The sequence below is a fragment of the Balaenoptera acutorostrata genome, chromosome 8 (assembly GCF_949987535.1).
Source record: "Balaenoptera acutorostrata chromosome 8, mBalAcu1.1, whole genome shotgun sequence".
Taxonomy (NCBI): Eukaryota; Metazoa; Chordata; class Mammalia; order Artiodactyla; family Balaenopteridae; genus Balaenoptera; species Balaenoptera acutorostrata.
The window spans coordinates 53,482,839-53,508,502 of NC_080071.1; the positions used below are offsets into that span (position 1 = coordinate 53,482,839).

Below are 25,664 nucleotides of genomic sequence, written 5' to 3' on the forward strand. Positions count from 1 at the left end.
AGTTATTTAGAGATTTCTAATGAGGCTCTCCCTTGTGCATTAAAAAATGGGTTGGAATAACATTTGATAGAAATATATTCCGTAAGTGGTTCTGTGTTACTGTCAGTAGTGTACTGCTTCTGCCCCTAGACACAGAGATGTAACACCTCTCAGAGGCTCACTTATTACCATATCTAATTAGTTTGTTTACCTTAATTAAAATTTTGGCAGGTTTTATTCGAAACCTCACATTTTAACTACACAATAAGAAATTTATAGGTACTTACAGGAACATTGTAAAGCGTAGCTTGAGAAGAATATGAAACCACTAAGATAAAGACACCCCTTAAGGAGTAAGGAGATTAAGAAGTCTTAAAGCTAAAGGGTCTAGTCAAGGCTTCAATAGTTCACCATCAGCACCCCACCCTCCTCCATCAAGTAGTCCTTCACCCTGTCTGTGATAGGAAAAAAATGTTTAGATCAGTTATTTCAAGCAGTCATGAATTGTAGACAAAGCACTGGAGTTTCAGTTATATGCCAAAAGGTAAAACATCTTTTTAAATGCCCTTTCTTACTAATTGCTTTACGTGCTTAATATTTAAAATGCCTACAATATAAAAAAAGTTTAGTAAAGAAGAAAGGAAATCATGAGAAAGGAAATAATATACTCAGGGTTAAGATTAGCAGTCAGAAATGCCCACTGTAAAGTCCTGAGTAGATGCAGAGATGCACTAAAATGTTGACTCTAAAATTCCTGGTGGTCAAAGCAATCAGCATAAAATTCAGAGATATAGCCTTTATAAGATTAGAGAGGCAGGGACAGAGGGGAGCCTGTGTTCAAAAGAGATATACCTTCTACTGATAACAGAGGCCTAAAAGAAATGTCTCCTTTGGGATACTGTAAAGAGGTAGCTGTTCCATATATTGACTGATGTCCTCAATAACATTGACACAAAAGGAAAGCTAACAAGTTTCTTATGGTTGTTTCTCTTAACATCCAGAACAAAAGCTGGTGGTAAATGCTTATGTGCAATTCAGAAAGCAATTCTATCAGGGGCTAAGACATTGCTATCCAAGTATATAGTTCCTTGGTGGTCTCAAACCCAGATTTAGTCCATTGGGATCTAAGAGAGAATAACCTTTTTAGGTGTGCATTCATCATGATGGGAAGAATGTCTTTATTGCACTCTTTCAAAAGTTACAGGATTAAAAAAAAATTTTTAAGGTAATTCCCCAAATTAAGCTCCAATAAAAGTAATATCATACTTCTGTAAAGGATGTCAAACAGTATGATGGTTTAATGATCAGTGTTCCAAAAAGGGAATCACCATGGGAAATTGCTGTTTTGATTTTTTTCTTCCTGAGGCCAAAGCAGTAGTAGCATTTTTATCTAGCCATATTCTCTATCAAGGTTCACTTTGAAAACTTCAAAGGCCACATTTGGAAAAAGAAAATAGCTCTCATTTTCATTCCTCTTCCCTTTGAGCCAGCATGCATAAATGGCAATCCTTTTAATCCCAGGGAAAATACTTTTAGACAAACTATGTAGGTGTTCTTTTTTTTCCTGGGAGTATATTAAAAGTAATGTGGAAGAACTATTATAGGTAATGCATTGGCACAGTAAAGCATTAAGAACAGAACAGGTAGAAATCATCATAGTTCTCTACCAATTTAGACTTCTTACATTTAAGACATGACACATTAATGGAAGCCTTTAGGGCAACAATAAAGTTAAATAATACACTCAAAGATAAAATGATCTAATTTTTCCTTTTAATAACAATTACTCTACATATTGCTAGAGACTATAAAATAGTAATAGATTGATTTAGGATGCTGGCATCTTATATGAAATATATTCCCATTGTATATGAGTGCATTTTAGTTCCAATCTTTTTTTTTTTTTTTCTTTTTCCAGCATCAAGGGACTGCTGCTTTGGGAATAAATGGGAGACCAACATGAGGACCATACAACACCTAGTTTTGGCAACCAAAATTTTCCATTCATCTTATGGTTTCAGTGGTTTCATTCAACATTCTACCACCTCACTGAAAAGCAGGGCAATGGTGAGGAAACTACCAAGTGTTATCTTTGAACTAAGGAGTAACCTACTTTAAAGTGTCCTGCCATTAGTTACAGATAACCTAATATATGTCCCTGTATATTTTTATTATTATTTCTCCTGTTACAAAATCTTCAGAGAAAGAATTTCTTAGAGTAAGTTTTTAATCTAAAATTATCAAATTTGCTTTTTATTGCTACCAGTACCAACCTTTCAGATAATTTTTAGTAGATTACTATGTGAAGTTTTACAAGTTTATATATTCTTATATAAGACAGAAATTTCCCAGGATGGTATTAGTATTATTGATATATCATGGCAAAACTGATTAGACAACATAAATCTGAATAAACCTTTTATACATGAAGTAAATAGCCATGGATATAAAAATAATATTATTGGGCTTCCGTAGATATTATCTTAAATATTCTTTATAGTTTATTAACAGATTTTTCTGAATACTTAACTCTATGTGCATTTTATATTAATATATAAACCAGATTAATCTAATTTCTCTAAATCCTAAGAAAATCTCCTAATTATATTCAAATTTTAGATTTTACAACTAGCCTGAATTTCAGATTCTGCAATTCCCAAGTCATTAAAAATCAAAATGTTTTCTAACGTATGGCAAAATCTGATATGAATTGACTCTAATGCTGTATATGCAGTCTTTATTAATCACACTTAGTTTGAATATTCATATATTTTGCTGCCAAAATATGTGCTCAACCAGATTCCTCAATGGATGTAACATGTGCAATTTATTACCTTTCTTAAATGCAAAAAATTCAGGCTTCTGTTCCCAGGGGATACTGGGCCTGGATAGATATATCACTGTGGGTAGATAGATACATTAAATGGACAAGTTGAGTGTAAAATAAATGGAGTAATCATTTTAACCCACTGAATAAAATAATAATTTATGAAACCATACTGATATAAACAAACGCTCAAAGAGAGAGCTCTCCTTACAATAGGAAGCTAGTTCATATATGTATATATATTATAATATAGTATCATATATTGTATTGTATATATAATGTGTAGTTATAATTATATATATAATATATAAATAATATACATGATAATATATAATGATGAATGTATGTATTATAAAAATATATACATATATAATTATAAAATCATCAATGGTTGATAATACTGGTGACTGAAAGTTTGATGAGCATCAAGATCTTTAAATAGTTTCAAAATATCTTCTTACTATTCCTAAATTGATCACATAGGAAAATACAGTAAATTTATAGTGAAGAAACCTAATAGACATCACCTTAACCATGTGACCAAATTTAACATCACCAATACTGAGACAAACCAGAATCATTTTCCTCTTGATCTCATTTATTGAGAATAAGAGACAAAAAAAAAATCACTGAGTATTCTGCCACAAATGTATACAGTGAATTTGATTATGAAAAAAAATCATATCAGATAAACTCATATTGAGGAATATTCTAAAAAGTAACTGATCTTTATTTCTCAAAAAAAAAAAAGAAAACTTCAAGTAAGGAAAGACAAAGGCTGAAGAACTGTGCCAGGTTACAGAAGAGACATGACAAGAAAATGCCATTCCAGCTCCTATAACTTTGATAGAGATGATTGGCAATGGAATTTATTCCAATCAAAAAGAAAGAAATAGTCCTGAATATTATCAAGTATATGAAAATGGTGCTAATTTTGAAGCAAATGAAATGAACTTTGAAGGGAAATAATTTAATAAGGGAAGTTAAAAAGTGCCTTTCTATGGCCACTAATGGCTGGAAGTGGTAGAAGAAAAAGAAGCAAATATGTGAACATAATGGAAGAAAATGAGAGACAATAAAAGAAAATGAAATACAGGCAATTATGGTGAGGAAAATAAAAGTCATCTAGAAATATTGAGTCCTAGATATCCAGGAAACAATTAAGTGAGTTACTCTAGTATGGTATAAACATAATTGGTTTTAGTCAATAGAAAAAACAGTTTGAAATAGTTACATTTAAGAAAATTTAAATGACTCATTAGGAAGCAGAATATATAAAGTTTCGAAAGGTAAAGCAACTTTAAGTAAAAAATGCATGTTTTGTGAGAAACAGATCAGATCCTTGAATAGTTTAATGACTCAAAGAGTCCACACTTGGGTCTCAAGCACATTTTCCTGATAAGATACTTCAGTTGTGAAGGATTTTGCAACGTAACCGTCATGTTAGTTTTATATATTTAAATAAATATAAATAAATAAATAAAGCATGAAAGAATGAAGGAGAAACTTTCTTCTGCAATGAAATATACATATATGCAATTAGTTATTACTTCTATATTTTTTGTCATTAATGATAATGACCATCCACCAAGCCAGAACTGGAGACTAAATCTTTTGTCTCCCAGAATCTCCTCATTAAATCAACCACTTGGACATGATTTTTCTTCTTTTCATTTATTGTTACAATAATATCTCAAAATTTTATAGTTTATCCAGTAGATTAATTCCTTATTTTCTAAATTTCTTTTCTGATTCCTACTTGATTCTTATTAATTCATCATTTCATCATTCACATTCCAGAAAGTCTTGTTTTTTCTTAAAAAAAAATGTACTGATGCCCTCTCATTGAAGAAATTTCTTTAGTGGCTTCTCATTGCATGTGGAATGAGGTTCAATTCATTATCATTGCCTATAGTTTTGAATAAAAAAACATCAACACAGTTTTTAAAAAATTAAAATTCAGATGCTTGAAATTTTAGTTATCTTATAAGCCTTATATTTATACATGATCAGTGAACAGTTACATACTACTACAAATAATAATAATAATAACTATTATTATTATTATTATAGTTATTCATCTTGGCTTCAGTAGAGGGTACCATTTCTGTAAAAAAAATGTAATTGGATTATAGATATTAACATCACCAGATGGGGAACTGTGGTACTAGTAATGTTCTATCTTTATTTTTTTTTTAACATCTTTATTGGAGTATAATTGCTTTACAATTGTGTGTTAGTTTCTGCTTTATAACAAAGTGAATCAGTTATACATATACATATATCCCCATATCTCCTCCCTCTTGTGTCTCCCTCCCACCCTCCCTATCCCACCCCTCTAGTTGGTCACAAAGCACCGAGCTGATCTCCCTGCGCTATGTGGCTGCTTCCCACTAGCTATCTGTTTTACATTTGGTAGTGTATATATGTCCACGCCACTCTCTCACTTAGTCCCAGCTTACCCTTCCCTCTCCCCGTGTCCTCAAGTCCATTCTCTATGTCTGCATCTTTATTCCTGTCCTGTCCCTAGGTTCTTCATGTTCTATCTTTTGATCTGAGTGCTGGCTATATAGGTCAGTTCAGTTAGGGAAAAGCCATCAAGTGTAAAATTATGGTTTTTGCAATTTTTGGTATTATATAATAATAGTAAAAATGTTAACAGTTGTTTGGAGATTTAGGTTAAAAGGTACAATAAAGAGGAGGGAAAAGGGATAGAAGAAAATATATATTAATATATTCTCATTTTAATAAAAAGTCCCATGAAAGATCTAAATTTTCCATGTATGATTGTTAAATTACGGTTAATTTATCTTAATGATTATCATGAGGTTCTTATAGTTCTTATAGTAGCACTTAAATTACATATAAAATATATAATCCTAATATAGCTATTTATTTTCTAATCAAGAGCATAAACCTTCCAAAAATTCCCTTCTACACCTTTATAGATGAATTTATTTTTCTTATTTTTTTGTTTTTGTTCAAATGTGTCCTTCAATACAGAAACGGATACTGCATTTATCCGTATTTATTTAGGTCTTTCCTCAGCCCTACTGCCAACCCATGTGTCTTATTCTTAGCTCAGTGAGCTGGCACTGGTTTTGTACCTCAGGATGTTTACTCTGGCTAATTTAGCTACTGATCTTCTAATGTCTGGTGTTTGGCAATAAAGTCCCAGTTGGAGTTTTCAACCAACAGCAGTTTGTATTTAGTTTCTGAATCTCTGTTTTATAGTCTTAGTACCTTCCCTTCTACTGCATGAAGACAATTGCTCCTAGGGACACCTGAACCTGAAATGAACTGAAAATATTTTACAGCTTTCAACTTGCCAGCAGTAGAAGAAGTATTCGTACCAATCCCAGCACTCTGAACAGCTGTTGCTATAAGGTGATGTTGCTAAAGAATCCCAAAATAGAACAAGGTAAATACCATCACTGCAAGGTTTCCACTATGTTTTGGAGATATCCAGCTGGAAACTTAATTGTAATTTAAACAGAGAATGCAGAAACAGCTTTCTTGCATCTATTCACCATACTTTTATTGAATTGGATAATTTAATCAATAAGTCACAATACTCCCTAGTGCTGTGCTATGTAAAATTCTGGGAGCAGAGAAATTTGATCTTTGCTTTCTATTTCTTCCATCTTCCTGTATTGCATTCCTCTAGGATTTAGATAATATATCCCCCATTCTAATCAAGTCTTTAAACACATGCAATCTATTTTCTGTTCTTTGTGTTAGCACCCTACCTCCAAATACCGCCAGGAACACCGCTGTATTTATTCTTGTTTGCAGCATTAAAGGGCATACATATGGTGAAATGTGAGGTGTCTTGGTAAGAAGGTGTATTAGAGTTCTCCAGAGAAAACAGAACCAAAAACTATATATATATATATACAGGTATTCCTCGCTTTTTGAACATTTGCTTTATGCCACGTTGCTTTTATGAAAGACCTGTATTAGTACCTGTTTTCACTAACCAACAGAAATCTAAAGAGGTTTTGCACTTTTAGGAAAAAATTGCTTCTTTGCTTTAGGCTATTTCAACATACAAACGTTTTCATAGGAACACTCTATTTTCAGAGAAAGAGAATGAGAGAGAGGGAGAGAGAAAGGGAGATATTTATTATAGGAACTGGCTCATGCAATTTTTGAGGCCAAGACGTCCTACAACCTACCACCTGCAAGCTGGAGAACCAGCAGAGCCAGTGGTGTAATTCAGTCCAAGTCCAAAGATCTGAGAACCAGGAGGTTTGATGACTGAGGACAGGAGAAGATGTCCCAGCTCAAGCAGAAAGAGAGCAAATTCATTCTTCCTCTGCCTTTTTGTTCTGTTCAGGGCCCTCAAAAGATTGGATAATGCCTTCCTACATTGGGGAGGGTCATCTGCTTTATTCAGCTCACCAATTCAAATGCTAATCTCTTCCAGAAACACCCTCATAGACACACCCAGAAAAATGTTTTACCAGCTAACTGGGCATCCCTTAGCCTAGTCAAATTGACATGTAAAATTAATACCATCGCAGTGGGTATTAAAAAGAAGCCTATTATACAATTTAGGCTTTGGTTGAGTTGTTTGGAGGAGGGTTTAAGGAAGCAGTACCTTGCACTGGATTGTATACTATCAGGAGCTGGAAGCAATTCTATGATAGGGTATCTCAAAACATCTTATCCATGGCAATGATACACCAGAGTGAGGCTAATCCTGTAACTATTTAAGAAACAGCCACTGCTCATATTAACCAGGGAAGGGTTATACTTGTGAAGCTGTGGGTTGGGTAGTGCTTTGTCTATGCTCAGCCATGATTAAGGAATAGTCTTGTTTTTGTCTTTATCCATAACGATCACAGAGTGGTCTTATCTGAGTCTGAGGTTCTGTGAAAAAGTTTATTTTCAGCAGGAGACGCGGAAACCTAACTGTGAGTGCCAGGACAGCTTGAAGCAACACCAAGGCCTGGCTGAGAGTTATGAGGCCCACAGCCTGCATGTCAGGGGCTTGCTCTTTCTCACTTGTTTCTATTAAAGAATGTTAATAGAATATTCCATTGTAAAGTATAAAATGTAAAAAGAAAATCATAAGAAAATTTAAGAATTCCTCATAAAGGTATTTATTCATGGATTCATTCATCTATTTATTTTTGGAAATGAAGGCAACACATTCAATTTCCTTGCAATCATATGATCTAAAGCATGTGTGGTGGTCATTGGCCAGAATATGACTTTTTTAAGGCTTTCTATAATTAAACTTCAGTTCAGAAATATATCACATTTAGTGCAAATTTGAGAAAACTTATTTCTGGCCTCAGCTCTTAACTCATGATAAATACATCTTTACCTCATCAACCCTTGCTCACACTCAATCACTGTTTCAGTGGCAGGGCATAGTCAGTTCTAGCAGCTGCTCTAAAGGTCCCCTGTTCTAATGTGGCCTGGCCAAGTAAAGTAACTGTGGGCCATGGTGGGCTCCTTTCTCTCCTCAGGCTGGTCTCTGAATGATGAGTGTCATACCCTGGCCAACTCCAATGCAAGCTTATGCCCCTGCACGTTTTCCACTTCCACATCTTAATTCATGAAACATGTGTGCAATAATGCTTGATCCAGATCCTCCCAATGGCTGATCCCAAGTAATGGCTCTTCCATTTAAATTGGTTATACCTGGGTCGAGATCCAAGCTCTTCTCAACTGCCAAGTACTGGGGAGCAAAATCTCCATTTACCTCTACCAAATTCATGTCCTTAAGACTCAGTCTTCTTTTCTTTAGTGCCCCACTGGAGGTAGGGACAAAACCAATATCTATGACAGAGAGATCACATCTAGATACAAAATAGCTCACAATTCTTGCCAGTGTAAAGTTATGCTTTTTAGCAGCATCTTTACTAGCTATGAAAGCATCAGATACTTCTGGTACATTTCTTACACTGATGGTCCCTTCTCCCTCGAAAATTGGAGGAAGTTTATTTAACTGCTCCAGGCTCGTTGGGACCAAACCGGCTCATTACTTGCATTGTTTTCCTGCCCTTGTCTTTACCTCAACTGGTACCATCTCATTATTAAAGCAGCCAGCATCTTTAGCAGCTTTCCATCTCTGCTCTGACTACAGGGTGTGTTTGTTACATTCTTCTCTGCTAATTTTATGTTTTGCAGCAAGAGTCTTTGCAGTAATTCCCACGGGGAGTTGGAAATGCTGCTCTGTTAATGCTGCTTGCAAAGAATCTTCCAGCTTGAGATCTGATCAAAACTTGGCTCTAAAACGCACGTTTCTGACACAGTAAGGAGCCATGTTTTTGGCTCCTCCACACAAGACAACTTCAGCATCTTTAACACACATTTCCTGACATCCTTTCACAATGGACTGGAAACCAGAGCCACAGAGCCTATTAACAGTGAGAGCTGAGGTCTCTTTAGGAACTCCCACATCAAACTGACGTGCCTTGCCAAGTATGCAGCATCTGAAGAGCTATTTGCCAGTTTATTATAAAGGATACAACTAAAGAACAGACAAATAGAAGAGATTTATAGGGCAAGATATGGGGAGGTGGGGCGTGCCTTCCACACCCTCTGGGCACCCACCTGTCCCAGCACTTTCATTTGTTCACCAACTTGAAGCTCTGATGGGTTTATTCTTCATTCATAACAGATTTGCAAAACAATGGAATTCATTTTTAATAGTAGAATTTTTGTTAATCAAATTCTGGAGAGGATAGTATCATTTGATGCAATGGGAGTTGTAGGTAGAAGTTTTAATCTGCCTCTGAAAATTTGGCAAATATAAGGTTAATCTCCCCTGCCCTCCTAGTATTTGCACTTGAGATTTTCTTTATATTTAGTTTCTAAGTTAAAGGAATCCCAAATGAGAGGAATTGAAGACACATGTTTAAAATATAAAATTATAATTTTCAGTGCCATCACTATATTTTAAAAGTTCTATGTTTTATGTTGCATTCATAATACTTCTATAGTATATAGTTTAAGAGCCATCTTATCTTACTTGATCGGAACAATTATTTGGTAAGTTAATTGAAAAGTAGGTTAAAGTATATACAAACAAAAAATGCACGCATACCTTAAAAATTTTATTTCAAGTTAAAACATACGCATGCACATTATGATGTAGGGACAAAGCCTTTCTTCGAAACTTAGTTTACTGATTTATTTTCCACATTTTGCATAAAAGACATCCTAAGGCCTCACACAACATCTAGCAATGGTTTCATTAGGTAAAGTAAGAAGTGCAGAAGGTGTGGAGCAAAAGAGAGAGGCACTTATTAGCCACGGTTATTCAGTTGGTATATTTTCAAAAGGGAATTGAAACCTTCAATTAGTCTCAAAGATTATGTGAAGACATATTAAGAGAGTTTCTGTATGTTCTATAAATAAAGATACAGTCCACTTAATGAATAAGGCTTTTATATATTATCTGCAAGGGCTTATAATTATTTTTAAGTATTTTATAGCCTTATGTCATAAATCTTAGTGTCTATTCATTAGATGGGTGGGTTTCTGTTGTTGTTGTTTGTTTATATATATGTGTGTGTGTGTATATATATATATATATATATATATATATATATATATATATATATATATATCTCCCCTTTCCTTACTTAAGGTACTACTGCAAAGTATTTTGGGAAATTTAGAATAGAAAGCAGAATTCTCAACAGCAGGTCCATTTAGTTGGTTAAAATATGTTTATAACTAATCTTTTAAAATATATACATGTAGAAATATAATTTTCAGACAATGTTCATCTATTTTATATATATATATTTCCCCCATAAACACCAATGATATGTTGACATCGATCCTACTTGTTAGCTATGCTGTTGGTCAAAACAGATCTGACTACTCTCTAATGGCATTTGGCAGAAGTAAATGGAGATTAGGGGATAGAGAGATCAGTTCAGGCCTTCAAGACAATCTGCAGCTTTCAATTCCAACCAATCAGTGACACCTGCATGTGGTAATCATTCTCCTTGGTTACAAGTGCTGGCAGAAACTAGAGACCTGTTTTTCAAGCTTAAGCAAAACGAGCTAAATATAAATGTGAAAATCCTCTTCATTGTAGAATTTTCATCTTCTTTTGAGGAAAAAAAAAGGACAAAAAACAGGGTTGTTTTATTCATATTTTCAATTATTTTGTAGTAAGGTCAATTAAGCTTAAACACACCAATTAAGGATAAGCATGTTGGGGATAATATTTATCTTCTTGGGCCCATGATAAGAATTCAAACTGCAGTCCAGTATCCAGCATGGGACTTTAAACTGCTGTGCTGGTGCCCACTACACCAGTCTCCTTTTTAGTTACTTGTTAGAGCTGTGTGAACCTTTCATCTTGTGAAACTTGCCAACCTCAGGAATATTTTATGAGTTACCAGCTTTGCAACTTTTGTAGAATACATTCAAACATAACTTTTACGGGCAGCAGAACTGTAAAATGTCTCTCCAAAGATTAAAGAAAAGTATATACAAAGGAAACCATGGAAAGAAAACTAGGAGCATTCTCCCATCATTTCCCAGCAAACTCTTGTTTTCTTTAACTTTAAATGAAGTCAGGCTTCGACTTAGGGGTCAGTAGACCATCCTTCTGAGGTTATCATTCTCAATTGAATCTGTCTCCAGAAAAGCAAAAACACCATAGGTAATAAGCTTCTTCCATTTTTTTAATTCAGCTATTTAACTGCCATTCTTGGGTAAAATAAGATATTACTCTATAATGTAGTATTTTTCTTTTTCTTTTCCCCTCTTTTCCAACTAGTTATCCCTAATCTTTTAACAAATTCTCATACCAAAATGTAATATTTATTTAATAGATGATGAAATATGCAAAAGTTTTTTTTTTAAATAAAGTTCAAAGAGCTTGTAAGAAAGCCACACTATTCTTTTTCCAAATGTGAACAGTAGTGCATTGTTATAATGCCTGTGGAAACCCAGAAGGGCAGCTGGATGCTAGATCTGGTGAATAGGATAAGCCTGGATTTAGATCTTGAATTAAACCCTTTTGAAAATTTGACCTCAGAAAGATTAAAACTGATTTTGTAAGCAGATTTTTGGGAGTATACCTACACAGTTGGCCTTACTTATGGCAAAAAGAGGAAAACTAATAATTATAGAGCACCTAGTACATTCCAGGGTCTCAGAGTCACAGATAGTTTTATTTGCTATCTTATATCCATTCTCCTTCTAGATATTATTTGAGGTCAGTTTTAGAGTCTCCATGGGAATTTGCGCTTGGATTCTTTCAGAAGAGGAGCATGCATGAGACAAATCAAGCAAATATTGAATGGTGAATATTCAGAACCTGTCTATTGAATGAATGTCAGAAAATTTGGAGAATTTATAAGAAGTAGTTCTTTCTTCTCCTGAACTAGAAATTTAGGAGCTACTGCCATCTTGCTACCAGAAAGAGAGTCTGAGGGTAGTTGTTCCTACTCACTGAAAACAAAGTCAAGATAAGATCAGAGAAAAACCAAGACCTAGAATATTGTTTAAGCCACTGCATCAAGCTTGATCAGAAGTCACTCCTATCCGCGGACTTTTCAAAGGATCAAGCACTGGCTATGAAAGCTACAGCACAGCCAACTGCACCATATTTGTAAACTATGTGGCCAGCAGAAGCAACAACATCCAACACTTACTACTCCCCACATAGCAGAGAAAGTTAGCTCTCCCAACTTGCCTCTGTTAGAGCACACAAGATTTTATCAGCATGTTGTTCTTGAAAGGGAAGTGTCAGTTGTTTTCTTTAGAAGAAGATGGAAAGAGAGAAATGAGTAATTGCTGCTCATCTTTCAGATATAATAACCGGTTAACATGAGGACACGATGCACTGCAATATGTCTCACACACTATGAGATAAGATGGTGGCTCAAACTGGGTAAAACCATGGCTTAAAGCAGAAATACAAACTGAAGGCCCACCCAATCTATCCAATTTACTTTAAAGTAATTATTAATAATCCCTTTAAAAATGATAAATCTGGAAAAAGCCTAAGCCAGACAGGATGCCAGGATAATAAGTATAAACCAGCACTGTCCTGAAAAGGAAATTATCAACAAAACAAAAAAGACAACCTACTGAATGGGAGAAAATATTTGCTAATGATATGACCAATGAAGGGTTGATATCCAAAATATATGGATAACTCATACAAGTCAACATCAAAAAACCCCAGTCAACTCGATTCAAAAATGGGCAGAAGTCCTGAATTAACATTTTTTCAAAGAAGACATACAGATGGCCAACAGGCACGTGAAAAGATGCTCCACATTGTTACTAATCAGAGAAATGAAAATTAAAGCCACAGTGAGATATCACCTCACACCTGTCAGAATGGCAATCATCAAAAAGACCACAAATAACAAATGTTGGAAAGGATGTGGAGAAAACACTTGTACATTGTTGGTGGGAATGTAAATTGGCGTTGCCACTGTGGAAAACAGTATGGCAGTTTCTCAAAAAACTAAAAATAGAACTACCACATGACCCAGCAATTCCACTTCTGGGTATATATCTGAAAAATACAAAAACACTAATTTGAAAAGGTACATGCGCCCCAGTGTTCATAGCAGCATTGTTTACAATCACCAAGGTATGGAAGCAACCTAAGTGTCCATCAACAGATAAATGGATAAATAAGATGTGGTATATATGTACACAATGAATACTACTTAGCCATAAAAAAAGAATGAAATTTTGCCATTTGCAGCAACATGAATGGACTTGGAGGATATTAGGCTAAGTGAAATAAGTCAGACAGAGAAAGCCAAATACTGTATGACATCACTTATATGCAGATTCTAAAAAAGTAAAACTAGTGAATATAACAAAAGGGAAACATACAGAAATAGAGAACAAACTAGTGATTACCAGTGGGGAGAGGGGAGGGGGGAGGGAAAAGACAGGGGTAGGGAATTAAGGAGGTACAAACTATTATGTATAAAATAAGCCTCAAGGATGTATTGTACAACACAGGGAACATAGTCAATATTTTATAATAATTACAAATGGAGTATAACCTTTAAAAATTGTGAATCACTATATTGTACACCTGTAACTTATGTAATATTATACATCAACTATACCTTAATTAAAAACAAAAAACACAGGACTGTCCTGGGAAACCCAAGACGTACAAATCATCTAGCTACAGGGAATAATAAAACTCATGGGTGAGGTATGTACAATGACCTGTGACCTTTGGCTAATATATAACGAAAACATGACTTTATTAATTCACTTAGTAAACATCGTTGTGTAGACTATCATGCAGCACTATGATACATCATAAGAATAAAAAGATAACCAGAATAAAATTTCTTACACTAAAATAACACATGTTTATCAATGGAGAAAGACATGTTTTCTGATAGTTATGACACAAACATTGCAAATAAGGTACTGGCAGGGATAAAATAAGCACTCAGATTGAGTACTGAACTCTGTTTGGGGAGGTGGGAGAAAAAGTAACCAGGAAAGCTTAAAAAAAGAAGTGAAATTTGAGCTGTATAACAGTGGAGTAATATATATTTGGCAAGTAACTAAGAAAAAAAAGAGTTTAGTCTTGAGTAAGGGAATGAAAGACATGGAATCATGGGGTCTAAAATGGCTTAATAACTTTAGGTTAATTTTGTCATGAAAATATTAAATCTTTCTAAGACTTATTTTCACCAAGGTGAAATGACTAAGAATAATACTGAGAGGCATTTTAGTTAATAAACATATCGCATCTTTTCAGAATCCATTCCTTGGTAGATTTTTAGCAAATTCATTGGCACTCTAGGATTTCTGAGATTGAAATAAATTTACAAAGGTCAGTTTTTATAAGTGAATTTAAGAAAATATTTCTTATTTTCAACATAAAAAACTTTGACTTATATCCTGGAAGCCAAAGGTGTTATATTTTATTAAAACTGGAAAAAAAAAAGAATAGGAAATCAATTCCCTCAGGAATTAAAGAACATTTTTATTCCCCTTTTATACAGTATGGCAGTTTCTACTTTTAGTGTTCCTCTTTAAAATATAGAAGTAACCTCACCATGAAAATTTTATGTGTAGAACCAAAGAATAAACAGCTTTCACTGATTCCCACCTGTATGCACACAGAGCCAAAAGAGTCCTTTCACTTAATTAAACCAAATTAAATTTTAGAATAACTTTAGAAACACTTACCTTCAAAATAACTGAGGTGTGCACTTGTCTCTAAACCCTCTGCTTGCCAAGTTTTTCCCATTAGAGAAGCTTTTACATTATGTCATTAAAATCCTTCTTCTTTACTTAGTATAAATTGTTCAACCCAGAGGTTGTTATTTTTACCTAAGTCCAATATGTTTTGTTTTCTCATAATGACCTACTGTTCTAATCTCTTTTTTAGTTTATGATGTACTTTGTTTTTATTCTAATACATGGTATTAATGTTTGGTATTTTAAATGTCTGGACCATTAAGTACATAATGAATTACACAACTTTTTTTTTTTTTAACTTTCACAAATGAGTTAAATAGGAAGAGAAAAATTTAACACTATTTATGATCTATATAGAAATGTAGCATAATGTAGAAATTTAATAACACCCTACTTTTGTGATTCTATTAATTTGCTAGGCTGCTATAACAAAGCATCAAAAACTGTGTGGCTTAAACAACAGAAAGATATTGTTTCACAGTTCTGGAGACTAGAAGTCCAAGATCAACGTGTCCGCAGGTTTAGTTCCTACTGAGGCCTGTGAGGGAGAATCTGTTTCTGGTGGTTTCATGCACTCTTTGGTGTTTCCTGGCTTGTATGTGCATCAGCCTGGCCTCTGCCTTCATCTTCATATGGAGTTGTCTGTGTGTGTGTGTGTGTGTGTGTGTGTGTGTGTGTGTGTGTGTGTATGTCTGTCTCCATGTCCAAATCCCCTCCTTATTTTCAGGATGCAATCATATAGGATTAGAACTCCCCCTACTGAACTCATCTTAACTTGATCATCTGCAAGGACCCTATTTCTAAACAAGGCCACATTCAGAAGCACTGGGATTTAGGACTCCAACATCTTTTTGTTATTAAACCCATAGGAGTGACTGGGTTTTGAAATGTTTTTCTTAAAGCAGACTGAGAAAATGCTTAACATGGGTCATCATGCCTGGGTTTAAATCCATCCCCTACCATTCATGAAGAAATCATATAATTTCTTCATGTTCTAAGCTTTTGCAAATATACCTGGGTATTTAGGCTCTGCTTTATCTTACCTGTATCAGGAATGAAGATAAGATGTCAAGGAAGAAAAAATTAGAATGAAAACTTTTAAAGGGTCTTAAAGAAAAGCAGGACTATTAAGGAGAGAATAGAAATAAAGTAAAGAAGTAAAAGGTGCCCAAGGAAAAGTGGTTGATATGGAAGAGTGACAAAGAAAATCCAATTTATAATTGGATTTGCTGAAGAAGATCAACAGTTCATGAGATCTTACTTCTGGTTCTGTCATCTGAGAGGTGCTAGAAGACAAGGCAATCAAGTAACAATCACAGACCCAGAGCCAGATCCTGGTTTCTAAATACTCTCTCTCCACTAATAGGAACTAGAATTTTTTGGAGAAATGTCTGACTCCAGGCTGGAGCAGGAACAGTACAAGACGAACTTGGATGACCTTGTTTCTGAATGTAAGTACTCAAAATTGAGACACACAAAAAGGACACAGAAGCCAACTTGAGGAACTCCCATGGCTAAATATGACACAATTCAGCATCAAATTAAATAATGATAGTAAATGATTATAGCTTCTTAAATGAATCAACTTACTATTATGCCATATTTAATAGTTTATATATCTATATTTATATGGAAAGCCCTTTCTTATAGTAGAGGCTCAAGTAATAAATAAGAAAGGCATGAAGAGATCCAAAAACTCACCATTTAACAACTATCAACATTAATTAAGGCAAGACTCATCAATGGATACTAAAAGAAGTGAGTGATATTTTGAGGTGTCACAAAATATTTATACGATCTCAATATAACTCCTTACAAGATAGTGGAAAAAAATTGACAGGAACAACTTGATAAAGTGATCAGGTTAATATAATGAATCATGAAACATTTCAATAACATATGCTAACTGACATAAGGCATTGAGACTAGCACGATATTGCTTCTGTGGTGTTCCTGACAAAAAAAAACTCATCTATAACCTGGACATATCAGACATTCCAAAGAGAGATGCATTTTATGCAAAATTACTGTTCTCTAAAAAATTTAAAAAAAAAAAAGTTAATCTGCCAAAATAAAAGAGACTCAAGAGACGTGACAACTGAATGCAAGGCATGATCCAGGATTTTTGGCATTTTCTGTCATATAAGTTGCATTATTGGGAAAATTGTCGAAATCTGAATAATGTCTTCAAATTAGAGAGTAATGCTGTATCAGTGTTAATTTCCTAATATTGTTAAGTGTGCTATATTCAATAAAGTATTTACAGAGAAAGGGACATAATATCAGTAACTTATTCTCATGAGAGACAGAGAGAGAGAGATGAGGGAAGAATCTGGGTGAAGAGTATATGAGAATATTTGTATTTATTCTTGCAACTTTCTGTATATCTGAAATGATGTTAGAATTAAAAAATAAAAAGTTAAAAGGTACTCATATAACCTCTTACATGGTACAGAGTAAGACTTGAAGAAAGAGCAAAAGTGTTACTCTTGAGTTAAGAGAAGAAAGAAATAGATTGTAGCTTGTAAGAGTGAAAAACTCTGACATAAGGGGGATAAAGGAGAATTTCAGCACCACTTGGACTTAGAAGATTTGCAGAAACGGGTACACCAGGAAAGGGCAGCAGTAGATGCAATTGGGAAGTACTGCCTTTATGAAATTTTTCCAGGAGCAGAGAGCAAGAAACGTGAAGAGGTGTTTGCAAAGAAGAAAGTGAACATGTTAGAAAATACATGTAACCTGAAAATGTGGGCTGAGAAAAAGAGGGTTTTTCCAGTGGGCTGAAGTCTTGAATTATGCATACAAGGGCGTTAGCTAGTGACATTTTTCTTATTATTTTTAATATAAGCATGGTAGAATGATAGAATTGGCAAAGTCTAGAGAAAATGGGGTTACAGAAAGTATACATGTGCCCAGAGGGCCAACATGTCCTGGACTCACAGTAGGTTCACGCTGGTATTTCTAATTGTTGTTGTGTTGTCTTAATGACAGAAGATCTTGAATTTCTGCTCCCTCATTGCTGTCACCTACTTGAGCCTTTTATTTCTTCTGACACCAAGCTTTCCAGATTTTCAGCTTGTTTCTAATTTTGGAAAACTGAAGTCATCTACTATCTTTCTGATGATCTAGGGTACAGAACAATTTTGCAGGACTCAATTACCAGATTATAGGTCTTCACTTTGACTCTTGAGCTTGAGTATCTACCTAAATTATTGCCTCTGTAAACTGGATGGACTCTATATGTGACCACATTTGAAAAAATATTTACTCCAACTTAATTTCATGGCTCTCAATTCTGTTACATTTTAAAGAACTTCAGCTACTCTCTTACAGTATTTAGAGTTTCAGTTAAAATTATAGATAGAAATAAAGACTTACAAAAGACATCTGCCTATTGTCACCATTACTTTTTTGGATATCCCTTTTTTGTTCACCCCAAATTTATCAGGCCTCACTTCGTATGTTTACTGACTTCAATGCATAAACATTATTTTATTATCCAAGGGAGAAAACTCCTTTCACCTTATTTTTCTAAAGAATATGTCAAAATATGATCTTTTGGTTCTTATAGCAGAAAATAATGGAAGTATTTCTATCTTAATATATTTTCTGTGGTTCACTTAAGCTTAAATAGGTCAATTATAATTTACATATTGTGTGAATATTTGTAAAATGCAGAATCTATGCATTTTATTAAATAGACTGTTTTAGAGATAACAAGTCAATTTACATCTCTAAATCAAAATTTACTAATGTTTTATTTAAATTCAATCATGCTTTAAAATGCTCAGAACCATCACAAGAGTTAGATGATCTTATACAAATTTCCCTTTGCACTAACTATTTTGCAATCTATTAGTGATATCCTAATATTCTAATTGAATATTGGAAATATACATAGATTGAATCTTAAAATGGTTATTTTGAAGAGACACATTTAAATATGATCAAAAGATGACATCTGTTATAAGGAATCAACGAAAAGTTATTGAACAGGTACCAACTTGTCTAGATAATTGGTTTTCATCAAGTTTCAATACAGAATGACACAAGTGTAGGGAATGACAGAATATTTGGAGCATTGGTCATCCAAAAGAACTTGAAAATAATTTTCAAAATCCATCAGGCTTTAAATCCACAGGGATGGTAACTGTGAATGATTAAGTAAACATTCATCAGGGTGACTATCTTTCAGGGTTTCACATCCCTTGAACCACTGAGAACACAATTCCTATTTCTAGTTGCATGACTATTTGCAGGGTTTTTCAATTAATATGCTTCAAAAATATGAATTTCTGATTGTGCCATAATTATGCATAACCCAAAAGCACCACATAAGGATAAAAGATTTCAACTGATTTTTTAAATAAGAATTTATTTATGTAACACATGCACCCTAATGTTCATTGCAGCACTATTCACAATTGCCAGGTCATGGAAGCAATCTAAATGCCCATCGACAGACGAATGGATAAAGAAGATGTGGTACATATATACAATGGAATATTACTCAGCCATAAGAAGGAATGAAATTGGGTCATTTGTAGAGACATGGATGGACCTAGAGACTGTCATACAGAGTGAAGTTAGTCAGAAAGAGAAAAACAAATATCATATATTAACACATACATGTGGAATCTAGAAAAATGGTACAGATGAACTGGTTTGCAAGGCAGAAATAGAAACACAGATGTAGAGAACAAACGTATGGACACCAAGGGGGGAAAGGGGGGGGTGGTGGTGGTGGGATGAATTGGGAGATTGGGATTGACATATATACACTAATATGTATAAAATAGATAACTAATAAGAACCTGCTGTATAAAAATAAATAAAATAAAATTCAAATAAAAAAAGAATTTATTTATGTCATAGTTCTTTCTCAAAAATTGCATTAGTGAATTTTACCTATTTATACATGACATGAGGTTTAAATACACAAAAATTCCAAAATGAAGTATAGAATGTTTTGAATATTCAGATTAAAAATGTAGGTGAATAGGTAGGTTGATGAATGGATAGATGAATGAATGGATATTAGATTAACTGAAATATACATAGATAGCTAGATTGCTAGCTCCAGAGAAAAGTCATAGTGAAATGGTAATCTCAAGTGTTCTGGAGTCCAAGCATTTGCATTCAAGTACTACATAAGTCGTTTACTACCAGTGTGCACTAGGGGGATTTACTTAACATTTCTGTCTTGTTTTACTTATCTATATAATAGATAATTTTATCTGTGATTAATTTTAGTACACCCATTAATATGAATGTACTGAAGATTAAATCAATTAATCCAGATAAATGTACCTATAGGTATTATTGCATTAGTTTGCTAGGGCTGCCATAACAAAATACCACAGACTAGGAGGTTTAAACAACAGAAATTAATTTTCTCACAGTTCCGGAGGCTGAAAGTTTAAGATCAAGATGTCAGCAGATTTGGTTTCTCCCGAGGCCTCTCTCCTTAGCTTGAAGATGCCGTGTTGTCACTGAGTACTCACACAGCCTTTTCTCTATGTGTGAGCATCCCTAGTGTTTCTCCCTCTTCTTCTAAGGACATCCTATGACTTCATTTAACTGTATTGAAAATTTTAAAGGTCCTATTCACAAATACAATCACATTGAGGGTTAGGGCTCCTGTATACACATTTTGGAGGGACATAATTTAGTCCATAACAGGTGTTAAATATTATTAATGATTGGTATATGATTGATTATTTGGACCACGATTAAGCCATAATGGCCAAAATGGCAAAACTGAATTTATGTTTCAATGAATAAAAGTTCTATTTATTGTACAGCTAAAGGTCTGAGAATAAATACGTAATGAATAATATGCAGTTCCTCTGCCTAGAACCTAACTTCAGCATGGAGATGGCTCTTTCAAACTATAATCAAAACTTTGAAAGGTGGCCCCCAGTATCATTCAAACTAATGCTGGGCTCAAGAATTCATATTGTTTCAATTGTGAGAAATCAAGTAAATATTGCCTCACCCACTTTTGTCTGGCTTCAAAATATAACATTATGTTTAAAGTTACCTGTGATGGCAAAAGAAATGATTGAACACTTTTTGCTCAATCTATACTATTCAGTCAATAATACTGTTATCTAATTGCAATTGATATCCTGATGGAAATAAATGCATTAAAATATTTTTTAAATGGGGCATTTTTTTATATTTATATAGTAATTTCTTAATAGAAAGATCATTTTGATAGGGATGGAATAAGATAGTTACACAGCTAGAAACCCCACGAGGGGGAGATAGATAGAGAGGGACTTCAGGAGATGACCATAAGCTAGACACCAACCAGAAAATGCCCAGAACATCTGGCAGCTAAGCAACAATCAGAATACTCTGAAACTAAGCACACTTACTTAGGCTACTACCGCAGAAAAATAGATACAAGACCTGCATTTGGCCTTGGGAGGTCTATAAGATAACAGACCCTAAGAAAAATTGCATTCTTGCATGTAGCCAAAACAGGATAATAGGTGAAAGGGGAAAGAAACTAGGTGAAAGGGTCCATTATGCTGAAACTTCAGATGAATTACCATATTTTAGTATATGCTACCACCTTTTACTAATACACATATGATTTAAATAGTGCCATAACAGTCCCTTTTAGACTATATAGAGTTAAAGGAGGAACTAATGATGTAAGCCTTGACGTCTGCCTAAGAGGGAGGAAGAAAGTGGTCTTCTCCCCTCCCCACTTTTTCTTTGATTATAAAAATGTAGCTCTCTTTGTCCTCAGGGCTTTGCTCCCTTGCCTGCCTGCTTGTATCTCTTACAAGCTTCCTATGCTAATAAACTCACTCTTTGCCTATCACTTTGCCTCACACTGAATTCTTTTTGTGCTGAGACAAAAGTCTTGAGCTTCAGTAAGTCCTGACACCAGGTGAGCAGTTTTAATTAAAAGACAGTGGGTTCGAGTCCTTTCCTAAGTCAGGGATTGTGGGTTCAAGTCCAATCTGAGGTGTGGCTGGGTTCAAGTTCCAGCTGAGGAGGAGTGAGGTTTCCATTTTAAAAGGAATTACATTACCAAAATATTTTGATATCACTGTAGATTTAAAAAATTCAATAGTTTATTAAATTGCCAGGATATATAAAGAATTCTGCTCTTTCAAGTAAAATCAACAGTTAATAAAAAAATTTGGGCAAAGATGAATGTGTGTACACACATACACTATATATATACACACACATATATATAATATGTATGTATATGTGTGTGTAGTGGGTGTGGGTGTGTGTGTATAGTCTTATGACAAAAAGAAAAGTTAATCACAGAATTCTTTATTTTTCTCAATTGAATAAAAAGTCGGTGATTATGTTCCCTGTATATCAGGTTTGGCATGTTTTGACCTTCTCAACTTTATCTTTAAATAATTCACAAGCAACCTTTTTATGCCTCACATATTATATTAAAAGAGCACATTTACTTTTTTTGTTCTCTATGATTTTTATTGTATTTCCCATTTAGTCTTATCAGTTTTGAATACTTGGTTCATTTCCATCTCTATCTTTTCCCATTCCAATTATTTTCAACAAAACTGACATGCGTTTTTTGTCTGCTTAGTTTGACCCTTAACATAGTTAAATATCATCTTTGAAAACTGATGGTAACACAGGAAAAACATAAAGCATTGGGTTATTTTGGTGGGTTGAGTGTTTCAAAGAACGGCCACTGCTCCATTGTGGAATACAGACAAGATGATGAGAGGGCAAATGCCAATGACTGATAGTATGTAAAAGGCAATCCTCCAGGATTTCATATGAATCTTTGGAACCTATGTTTTGTTTTTAGTTCAGTTTTTCATAGAATGCTCATGCTAAGATGCTTCTGTCTTCACAATGGTTTTCCTCATGTTTCCCTTTTATTTTTTTAAATATTCACCTTGGGTTTCAAGGGAGGTTACATATTGATGCTCTACTATTTTCCAATACATTTAGTTAAAAGGGAAATTTGATTTGCTATATTTTTCTGTGTGTCTGGGGGAATCTTGCTGATATTATGCATATTACACTCCAAATGAAATCTCGTCAAAATGCCACAGACACTTTACTGATTAATATACTAAAATGATTTCTTTCCAAGGCATGCTTTATATACAGAAAGACTTACAAAAACTCCCAGTAGATATTTGTTTGAAAGACATTTTACTGACTCAACATGTGTACCTTTTTTTGAATATTTTACGGAAAAATAAAACATCTGTGATTGACATCTGTACTTTTAGATGGTGTTTCTAGCAGTTTATTTGAATTAGATGTATTCAGAAAATTTTGAGGAATATTTCATTGTATAAACACAAATTGAGTATGGCAATCTGATTTGGGTTATTTAGCTAACTCCTAATGCTAATTATCATATTTTAAAATATTTTGATAACGGAAAAGTGCTCCAATTTTGAGTGATATTTTAATGGTAGACATTTTGAAAAATCCATTCAAATAGAAAGTACGTCACACTTATTGTTGATGTTTTCCTTCATGCTGATGAAGCTAATTAGTGCAACACTTCCAACCTCTTTCTGCCCCTTTTCCTAATTCTGTTTTAGGAAAGGTGTTATGGCTTGTCTGGCTTGCAAGTTTGGCAATAGAAGAACAAGCTTGCTCACTCAGCTCTATTCTTATGCCTCGTGGAGACTATCTACTCACAGAAAACCCACATTTTGCTCTCTTCCCTCCAGGAGCAGATTTGTTCTTTGGTAGAAGGACATCTTCCCTAGCCTGACACTGCTGTTCCGTGGAGCTCTGTAAACAGTCTAATTTGGCTTTCTCACCAAGATCTACTCTTACCTTAGCCCTTCAACAGTAATATAAGCAGTGTGTTAGATGTACTAGCTTCATGTGGCTTGTCACTTATTTCTCAACTGTTTCATAATATTGCAAACATGAAGGTTCTAATAATTTAGAATGAGCTTAATAGAATTTGCTAAAATTAACTATAATTATATGTCTAAATTTTAATATTCTTCTTCCAAATTTGGCAGAAAAAAACAATAAAGAAAATATAGATAAGTTACATAATATAAACATCAAATTTTGTAGATATTATGTATAACATAACAGATAATTTCTAACAGATAACCTTATTTCTCTTTTGCCCATGAAATAGTTTTAAAAATTAATGCACGTGCAATAAAAATAGAAACAGAGAGGAATGTTGAAACCTCTGACTAAAGTTGTGAATGAGTCTATTTCTTCCTGTAGTTCTATCAGTTTTTGTTTCACGTATTGTGGATTTCTTTAATTTGGTGTAAAAACATTTAGGATTGTTACGTCACCATAAAGAATTGACATTTTATCAGCATAAAATTTCCCTTTTTATCCCAGCTAACATGTTTTGGCTTTTTGTCTAATATTAATATATTCATTTTAGCATTTTGTTTAGTGTTAGAATGCTGTATCATATTTATCCTTATGTATGTATCTTATTTGTATATTTGTTTAAAGTGGATTATGTATAGGCAGTATATCATGGAGTCTCACTTTTTTATGTATAATCTGAAAATCTTTGCCATTTAATTGGGGTGTTTAGATAATTTACATTTAATAGAATTATGTAATTTTATATATCTCATATATAATATATAATTGAGTTTAAATTTATCATTTATTATTTGTTTTCTATTATTCCATCTGTTTTTTTCTCTTTTCCATATGTTTCTGTCATCTTCATTTGTTGGTTTTTAATTATTGAAAACAATAGTTGTTTTAGAGTTGACATTTATATGACTTTAACTTATCACATTCTGTTTTCAACTAATATATTACATATGCTGTAAGAACCTTATGTTCTGTTCTTATAGGACATTTATTTTGCCCTGGTAGCCTTTTTGTTATTGTTGTCAGATGTGTTACTTCTACATATGTTATAAACCTCCCAATATATTGTTAATACTTGTTTTTTAATTGTTGACTTTGAAGATTGTTGTCTTTTTTAAAAATTGTTTTTTGTTTGTTTTGGCTGCACCATGTGGCATTTCGGACCTTAGTTCCCCAACCAGGGATTGAACCCCTGCTCACTGCAGTGGAAGCATGGAGTCTTAACCACTGGACTGTCAGGAAAGTCCCTGAAGATAATGTTCAAAATGACAAGTCATTTATACTTGTCCACATATTTAGCTTTTCTCAGTGAGCTTTACTCCTTTATGTAGATTCAGACTTCCATCTGAGTTTTTCTTTCTACTGAGGACTTAACATCTCTTGTAGTTCAGGTCTTCTGGTGATTAATTGTTTCACTTTATATATGTCTGAAAAAGTCTATTTTTCCATCATTTTTTAAAGGTATTTTTGCTAGCTATAGAATTTAACACTGATAGGGCTGTCCCTCTCTGTTTGTTTTTCCTTTTGGTCATTTAAATTTGTAACTGTCTTTTGCAGTTTTTGATGAAAAGTCTTCTGTAATTGTTCTTTGTTTTTCTCTGTGAAATGTTTAATTTACTTTAACTGTTTTTTAAGATTTTCTCTAAATAATTTAAGAAATTAAATTATGATGTATTTTGTTGCAATATTCTTTTTATCACATGCTTAAAATATACACATAAAAATAATCAAAAAAATAAATAAAAAACAAAGAACAAAAACAAGAAAAAAACCACAAAAACAACAAAAAAGTAAAAGTAGAAAAATAAAAATATATACATTTTTGGAATAGTGG

At 33.7% G+C, this 25,664-nt stretch overlaps 1 pseudogene; it reads right to left on the reverse strand.

Annotated features, from left to right (window-relative positions):
* Positions 1–8,282: 8,282 nt before the first annotated feature.
* The window catches only part of LOC103018806 (3-ketoacyl-CoA thiolase, mitochondrial-like), a 142,462-nt pseudogene continuing 125,080 nt past the window's right edge, over positions 8,283–25,664 (reverse strand).